This window comes from Cajanus cajan, chromosome 1 (assembly GCF_000230855.2).
Source record: "Cajanus cajan strain Asha chromosome 1, NIPB_CcT2T_4, whole genome shotgun sequence".
Classification (NCBI taxonomy): domain Eukaryota; kingdom Viridiplantae; phylum Streptophyta; class Magnoliopsida; order Fabales; family Fabaceae; genus Cajanus; species Cajanus cajan.
Window position 1 is genome coordinate 75,179,523 of NC_138517.1, and position 8,526 is coordinate 75,188,048.

At 30.9% G+C, this 8,526-nt stretch overlaps 1 pseudogene; it reads left to right on the forward strand.

Annotated features, from left to right (window-relative positions):
* Positions 1–5,148: 5,148 nt before the first annotated feature.
* LOC145950608 (N-carbamoylputrescine amidase-like) lies at positions 5,149–8,031 on the forward strand (annotated as a pseudogene).
* Positions 8,032–8,526: the final 495 nt, after the last annotated feature.

Consider the following 8,526-nt stretch of genomic DNA (forward strand, 5'->3'; position numbering starts at 1 on the left):
CACTTGCATGCTTTGAATCCTTTCATCTCCAACATACTCTTCCTTCAGATAATCCCAAATTACTTTTGGCAATTTGAGAAATGATCCTAGTGAAAATATTTTGTAAGACACAGGTAAAGAGATAACTTTTTGCCTTTGTCTTCTTGATTTTCCTTTCTTTGTGAATTTTCATTTGGGATTAGGTAAGATTGTTTGGCAACGTAGAAGCATCATAATCTTCTTATACAACTTCCCAAAAATCTAAAGCCTTTAGGTATACCTCCATTCTCACAACTCAAAGACCATAGCTTTCTCCATCAAAGATAAGTGGGGAAATTTGTGAAAAGTTTATTTTTGCTGACTTATATTTTGTGAAGATATATTTTTTATGAGAGGAGCATAATTTGATTTTATTCATGATGTTTCTATTTATAGAGAAAAGTTGTGATACAAAATTAAATATTGATATTATCTTATTCTAAAAACAAGAAAACAGATCCTAAAATAATCAAAATAAATTAAATCTAAATATTTGAAACATAAATAAAAGATTGTTATCAAAATTAGTTTATTCTTTTAAAGATATTTAGGCATAGTCTCAACAATGGCGACTTCAAGTTGGTTAAGAGAATAAAGGGATTGTGACTGTGTGGGGTTGGAACGTGGATGGTAGTCTGTTCATGGTCTTGTCAAGTTTTCATGACAATATATAGATGATGGTGAAGTTATTGCTGGACATGTTTGAAGGCTTGGAAAAGTTAGGTTGATGTGTTTGAGCTTGATAGTCGTGAGACTTGGCATGAAGGCGTATGTTCTTTGATGCTATTTGAAACTTTTAGAGTTTGGTTGAGTTGATGAAGGTTTCACGAAGCTTCCATGGTGATTCAAAACATAACTACCCCCATAACTATGTGTGGTCGGTGAGAAAGTGAGGTATAAAGTATGTGTGTATAAAAGTAATGTGAATAATGAGGGATAGTTTTTTAGGAAGAGTTTTTTAATGAGCGTGAGTGCAAACTTGAGAGAGTTATGTAGTGTGTGGAAATGAGTGTCAATGAGTGAAGTGTTAATAAGTGTTGCATCTACAAAGTAATGAAGGGAGTGTGTGTTCCTAGTAAAGTAGTGAGATTGAGAGAAATATGTAATGTGTGAAAATGTGCTTATGGAAGAGGAAATTGGGAAGAATATCATGAGTGATGCAAGTGTTGATGTTTATGGAATGTCTTCATAGCATAAGAGTTCAATATTATGAATATGCATAGAAGGGAAAGTGTGAAGAGTTTAGTTGCTTGTGATGCAAGTTAAACTAACCATGGTCACATGCATGTAACCAAGATTATTAGGCTAACTTGTACTCAAGACAACTGACTCTAATTACATTTTCAAATTGTGAATTTCCCTCTTAAAAATGTCAATATCCTAGATCTAAAAGAGTCGGATGCTAGCATGTTACATGACAAGGTTCAAAAGGCGTGATTAGATGTCAACGTCCTAGATTTATAAGAGCCAATGAGAACATGTCACATATGACAAGATAGTAAAAGTGTGATTAAGTGTGATACATATGACTTGTTGGAGTTTTATTGACCATGAGAGCTTAGGAATCCATAAAATGGACATCCACCTTGGGGCTCCACACCCCCTCCCTCCACTCTCTCATGGACATGCAAGCACAATAAGCACATATCTCAATGATGAAACTAATGGAGGAGATGCATGGTCTTTCTATTCAACTAGCCTCATTGATGCTTCGATCTTCATCCATGGAACTCATGCTTCACGAAACTCAACGAAAATGGTGGAGAGAATAGAAGGATGATGTGTCATTTCTAAGGGAAGATAAGCAAGAAATGAGGAACTTGCCACAAGGAGGAATTCCTTGATAAAAGTTCTTAAGGAGACAGGTTCTCCAAGGAGAGAACAATGCATTTGAAAACAGAACTTTGAACAACTCAATTCTCATATACCTAAGAAAAAATAATGAGATTACACATGAATGAGGGTTATATATAGAGTTTGGTAGCTTGCGGTGCAAGTTAAATAATCATGATTAAATGTAACCTAGGTTAGATTAACCTGTACTCAAGACTACTAACTCTAGTTACATTTTTAAATTTGAATTTTCCTCCTAAAAATGTTACTATCCTAGATCTGAAAGAGCCAATGATAGCATACCATGCGACAAGGCGCAAAATGTGTGACTAATTAAATGTCAACATCCTATATCTAAAAGAACTAATAGAGCATGCCACATGATAAGGTACTAAAAGTCAAACTATAAGATTGATTGATCACGCATGAGAGCTTAAGAAATCCATAAAATGGGCATCCACCTTAGGGCTCCCTCATCCCCCCAACTACTTCTCTGAAATACTAATTACATCCTAAAAAATAAAATTATAAGAAAAACAAATTCTTATACTATTTAACCTAAAAATATAAGGTCAAAATTAAAAAAATATTTAAAAAAAAAAAGTAAACGATTAAAATTAATCTAAAATTCAATAAGAATTTAAGTTTTTTTTTAAGTCTAACTCACTTTTCTTACTTCCTTTCGGACTTAACGTCTTGGCATGATATCATATCATTCCTTGGAGCAGTTACTAATGGTTATCAACAAACAACTTATAAAAGAAGTGACATCATAGTAGGACAGTACTTTCTCCATGTAGCGGGGGTTGAAATAATTATTTGGAAGGTAGAAAATAACTATAAGAAAATTATAAATTAATTGTAATAATTATGATAATATTTTTTAAAAACATATTTGCAATATTTAATGATATTATTTAAATATTAATTATTGATATTAAAATATATTTTTACTTTATTAACAACATTCCTCATCCCTTAATTTTTACGACTTTTATATTTCATTAAACTACTCGATAAGAAAAAATAGAAAATTTATCAATACTTAAAAAAAAAAAAAAGAATTACAAGAAACATTAATTTTTAATACAAAACATAAAGCGTGAGAATATATATATATATATATATATATATATATATATATATTAAAAGAAATAACTATACTTTTTCTAGATTATAGAAAATTTGGAGAAACGAATTGAAAGAAAAATACAAAATTTACATTAAAAAAACACCGCAAGAAAAATCTGCGTGCCAGAAAAATTCATAGATTCAAATCATATTATATTAAAAATATTTCTAATGAAATAGTTAATTAATGTATAACGGTATTATTAAATCAATCATAATGAGTGGTTTTATAAATAAAAAAACTTAAAAGTATATTATTGACATAAAAGTTTCAATAAAAAATAATAATAAATAGGATGACTAAATATTGCTTTCTTTATATTCTTTTAATAATTAAATATTTGTAAATTAAAAATGATCACGCTCTTTTAATGATTTAAAATTATTAATAATATAGAAATAAATAACTTTATTTGTAAAGTTATTTATCATCTTTTAATTATTATTAATATTTGAAAATAAATAATTTTGAAATATTTAAAAATTTAGGCAAAATTTTGTTTAGTACTAAATAAAAATATTTTTTTAATAATTATATGTTTGTATGTTTTTTCAAAAAACTTTTGGGGGGAACATTTTCCCCTTATGGCTTTATTAAGATCTGCCTCTACTCATTCCATCCCACAATGATGTATTTTAAGGTTTTTAAATATAAATTATAGATAAAAATAAATATATTACTTTTTCATACAATTTTACTAAAATATCATAGTTTCTCAACAAATGCATTACTTTTAATTGTAATGATTGAAAATTTATGGATGAAAAAAAAATAAAAAATATTACATTGAAAATGAACAAAATTCATTTTGAAACATTTTACAAATGTTAAAGTTGTAGTCTTTGTGTGATTAAATGAGTATTTTAAAATAGAAACATCTAGTCTATTTAATTTTAAAAATATAAAATTTTGGTCCTTTTATCAAATTGACATTTATTCATCATTATGTTTTAACATTTACATGTACTTAAGTGGTATATGACATTTAGAAATATGCCATTTGAAAATAATAAAAAAATTAAAAAATTATAAATAAGATTTATTAATAAAGTAAATATGAATCATTCATTAAAATAGATTTAAATGAGAATTTTTGGCATGTTATTTTTCAATTTTTATTATTATATGTCATGTCATTAGGTATTGCCTTTTTTAAATGGCGACAATTTATAAAATAAAAAAATAAAAAAATATATATAAAAAAAACTCAAAGTGTAACAATTAATGAGCACCAAATTGACGTATTAAGACAAAAATTTAGTATTTTAAAAAATAAAGAGACTAAAAATCTTTATTTTTAATAAATAAACCAAAATTACAAATTGATAAAAATAGAAGAATTAAAATTACAATGTAATTTTTTATATATATAAAAAAAGTGGTTTTGTTTTTTTAAAAAGGCATATGGTTGTTTTTTTAAAAAGGCATATGAACTATTTCTTTTACAAAGGAACACAAGTTATTTATTTATTTTTTTTATAATGGAAATTTTTTTTAATTTAAAGGAACATTTTGTTGAATGTTGATTATTGTATGGTTCTTTCAAATTTTAACAATGAACATGGACTTTGTTTTTATTTTCCTTAATTACAATGGATCATTTTAAGTTTTCATAATTAAAAATATTTTTTAATTAACTTTTTAATTTTGACTCATTTGGTCTGGTGACCTGATACAATAGTAGGTTGGGCCTCAAAACAAGCAATCCATATAAAATATAGATCGAGTCAACTTGACATAATCAAATCAATTGGTACTACTAAAAAAATGTTATTTTCCTGCGAATTTTTTGACAAAAAAATATTTACATAATTTTTTTGCGAATTTTCTTGCAATAATAATTTCACAAAAAAAATTTATGAATTTATCTGCGAAAATTAATTTACAGATATTTCTTACAAATTTTTTTATGAAAAATAATTTGCACGGAATTTTTACAAGTTTTGCTACAATTTCAATAATAATAGAAATTTTTTCCATGGTAAAAATTTGCAGAAAATATTGTAAGAATTTTATTTTGTTTCTTGTAGATTTTCTTACAAAAATAAATTCGCAAGTAATATTTACTAAATGGCAGAAAAATTTTGTAGGTAACTTTTCATGTGGATTTTCCTGCCAATTTTAATCCTCAGGAAAAATAAAAAAAAATATTTAAATTTATAAGCTTAATATTTTAAAAAAAACTTCAAGTTCCACGTCGATTAAAAATAAAACAATTAAAAAGTATATAAGTTGGGACAACACTTACCTTACAAGTTGATTTGTATGGTTTAGTGTTACACATATAATCTACAATCTTAGAATTTAAAAAGATTATGCATTACATGTTGGAGGCGTGGAAACAAATGTTTCAGATGAGTTCATTGTGAGCATTTGAAAGTTGAAGAATTATTGATAGAATTTATAGTAATTTCTTTAATTTTTTTTGTAAAAAATATTCTTGCAGAATTTCTTGCGAAAAAATTTGCCGGAAAATTTCTTGCGAATTTTAGAATTCGCAAAAACATTATCCACGAAAATATATGCAAATAAAATTTCGCAGAAAAATTTGTAAGAACAACATTTCTTGCGAATTTTTGTGAAAAATTCACAAGAAAAATCACATGTAATAAGAAAAATTCTAGTAGTGTGGATAGGACAACTCGACCTGACTTGGTTTGGTTGAAACTTCCATTCTCAAACACTAGAAGTGAACGGTGAACCACCCACAAATTTTACAAGGCCAAAAAAGGTCCACTTAAATACTTAAACATTCCTAATGCACTTGTGTGAGTTTACTTCAATAATAATTGTGGACACATACTCACACTCAGTCACAACCATCACATATGTTTTTAGATCGAAAGTAAGAAGTGAACCAATCACAACCATCTTTGGAACTGAATCATTTAGCTAGACAGGGAGCTCAAGAACATGGAACTACACCTTGGCGGGCCAAGAAGTCAAGAACCAAACATAAATAAAACCTTGACTATTCTTGACCAGTTAAGGAATAGGCCAACTCTATATACCTCTACACAAGGTTGGAAAAGGCAAATTGACTTGCAAGAAACATAGTAACATAATTCAAAGTTATAAAAAAGGCGAACGATCCCTTATATAGAGAGACATTCCTTGACCCAAATCATTTCGTGGGATCATATTAAATAACAAAATCAAATACTCCAACTATTTAGTGTATGTTTCAGTTGTTAGGAGTATAATTCATTTGTATTTGTACTATCTGTACCGCTATGCCGAGCTTGAGGAGCTCGGCTTCACAGCGCGGGACGACCTCGGACACGCGCTAAGCTATGTCAGCTCGACATCCAAATAGATCATAACTGATCTCGGGCCCAAGGCCCAGAAAAATCTTAATCCACACAAAGGTACGTGCATTACTTATACGAGATTCATACTCCCACAAACACTAACTTTAGCATCGGAGTCTCTTTTGCAGGTACCACCCCCATCTTGGAGCATCAAACGTACCAGTGAAGGAGGCTCACCGATCTTACCCAGCAGATCGTCCCCTACGACCGATCTCCGATAAGAACATTTGGCGCCCACCGTGGGGCCGATCAAGACAGCTCTTATCGGCCATGCTTATGGTTTTCACCAGAAGCCATAGCAGACGTGCAACAAACGACCTAGATCATATTCTTGTTTAAATGTTCATAATGTAGGATGCAGAAACTTGCAAAAGAGTTGGGTGTAGTCATACCAGTTAGCTTCTTTGAGGAGGCCAACAATGCACATTATAATTCAATAGCCATAATTGATGTTGATGGAACTGATCTTGGGATTTATAGAAAGTCCCATATTCCGGATGGGCCAGGTATGCAATATTCAGGTTTTGTGTGTCATTTAGTATGTGTACATCCAATCTCATTAAACAATCTCTCCTACAGGTTACGAGGAAAAGTTCTAATCCAGGTGACATTGGATTCAAGGTGAGTGCTTAAGATAGCCTAAACTGGTATTCACTGCTTTAAATGGATCTTTTTGATAACTGGGGAACTTGTAACATTGAGACTTTTGCTGAACAGGTTTTCCAGACTAAATTTGCAAAAATTGGAGTTGGTAAGAACTTATAATTACTATAACTGTATGCATTCTGATCTTTACTCCTATACTCAAACCTTTATTTAGTGTGGCTGTATCAAGAAAAAGACACAGAAAAATATCGAATCTATAAAAAACATTTTCTCAATTTGGACTTTAGCTTTGCTAAAGAAACCAAACACATTTTGGAAGCTGCATTTTTTCATCCTTCTTCTAGATAGGAAACTGAAGTTAACAATTTTTTTTCTTTTTCACTATTTTAATTAATTTTCATGTCAGCTATTTGTTGGGATCAGTGATTTCCTGAGGCAGCCCGGGCAATGGTGCTTCAAGGTGCTGAAATTCTATTTTATCCTACTGCTATTGGATCTGAACCTCAGGATGGAAGCATTGACTCTCGTGACCATTGGAAACGAGTAATGCAAGGACATGCTAGGGCCAATTTGGTAGGTTTTGCATACAAGTTAGTATTTACCCATCCACATATATTAGCATTTATAATATGTCTATAAGGTTCATTTCTTGCTCTCTTATGCTGTGTAATAGTGTATATATGCCATGCTCGCATCTGTTTCTATTTCCTAATCTATAACTCCTTCAACAATAGATATTGGATAAAAAAAATCCAAGATGCATTATGCTAAAGTATGTACTAGAGAAAAATAATTTTCTTTTCATATTTTTTACTAATATCAAAGGTTTTTTAACCCCTTGTGTAAACATTAATGCCTGAACTTTCCAACAGATTTGATCAATTCATTTTTGAAAATGCAGGTACCTGTTGTGGCTTCAAATAGGATAGGAAAGGAGATAATTGAGACTGAGCATGGAAAAAGTGAGATAACATTTTAAGGAGGTTAAATGTAATTTAGATTAAAAAAATAAAATATATTATGAAATAAATAAAAAAATATATCATTCAAATTGAGGAGGTCAAAAACCCCCTCTAAAAAAAACGCCGTAGAATGGAAAAGGTAGCGGAGGTTCGTCAAAATCGCCGTATAATGCTAGTGGCGAACGTAACTGCGGCGTTTTTATAAAACGCCATTACTTATTTTGAGGGGGGCAAAAACCGCCGCAATATGAAAAAAAAAACCCCCGCAAAATGACGAATTTTTTGTAGTGTGGAGGAGGTCAGTAATAGTAACCTGCTCACTCTGCCACCACCAGGTCACATTCCCAACAGTGCAGACAAATCCAAGCATTGCCGATACCATAGAAACCACGGTCACACCACTGAAGAGTGCCGCACACTCCAAGACTGTATCGAGGAACTCATCCAGGAGGGTCACCTCGGCCAATATGTCCAACGACAGCAGGGTCACAGAGGGGGCTACAATGGACGAGGACGAGGCAGAGGTCGTGGTTCGGGAGCTCGCACGAACCATCCCTCTGGCTCTCAGCAAACTACCGATGGCGCAGTGCAAGCCAAGGTAAGCCAGGAAACAGGGTCAGCTCCCCTACGGGGAGTAATCAACACAATTGCAGGTGGCTTTGTA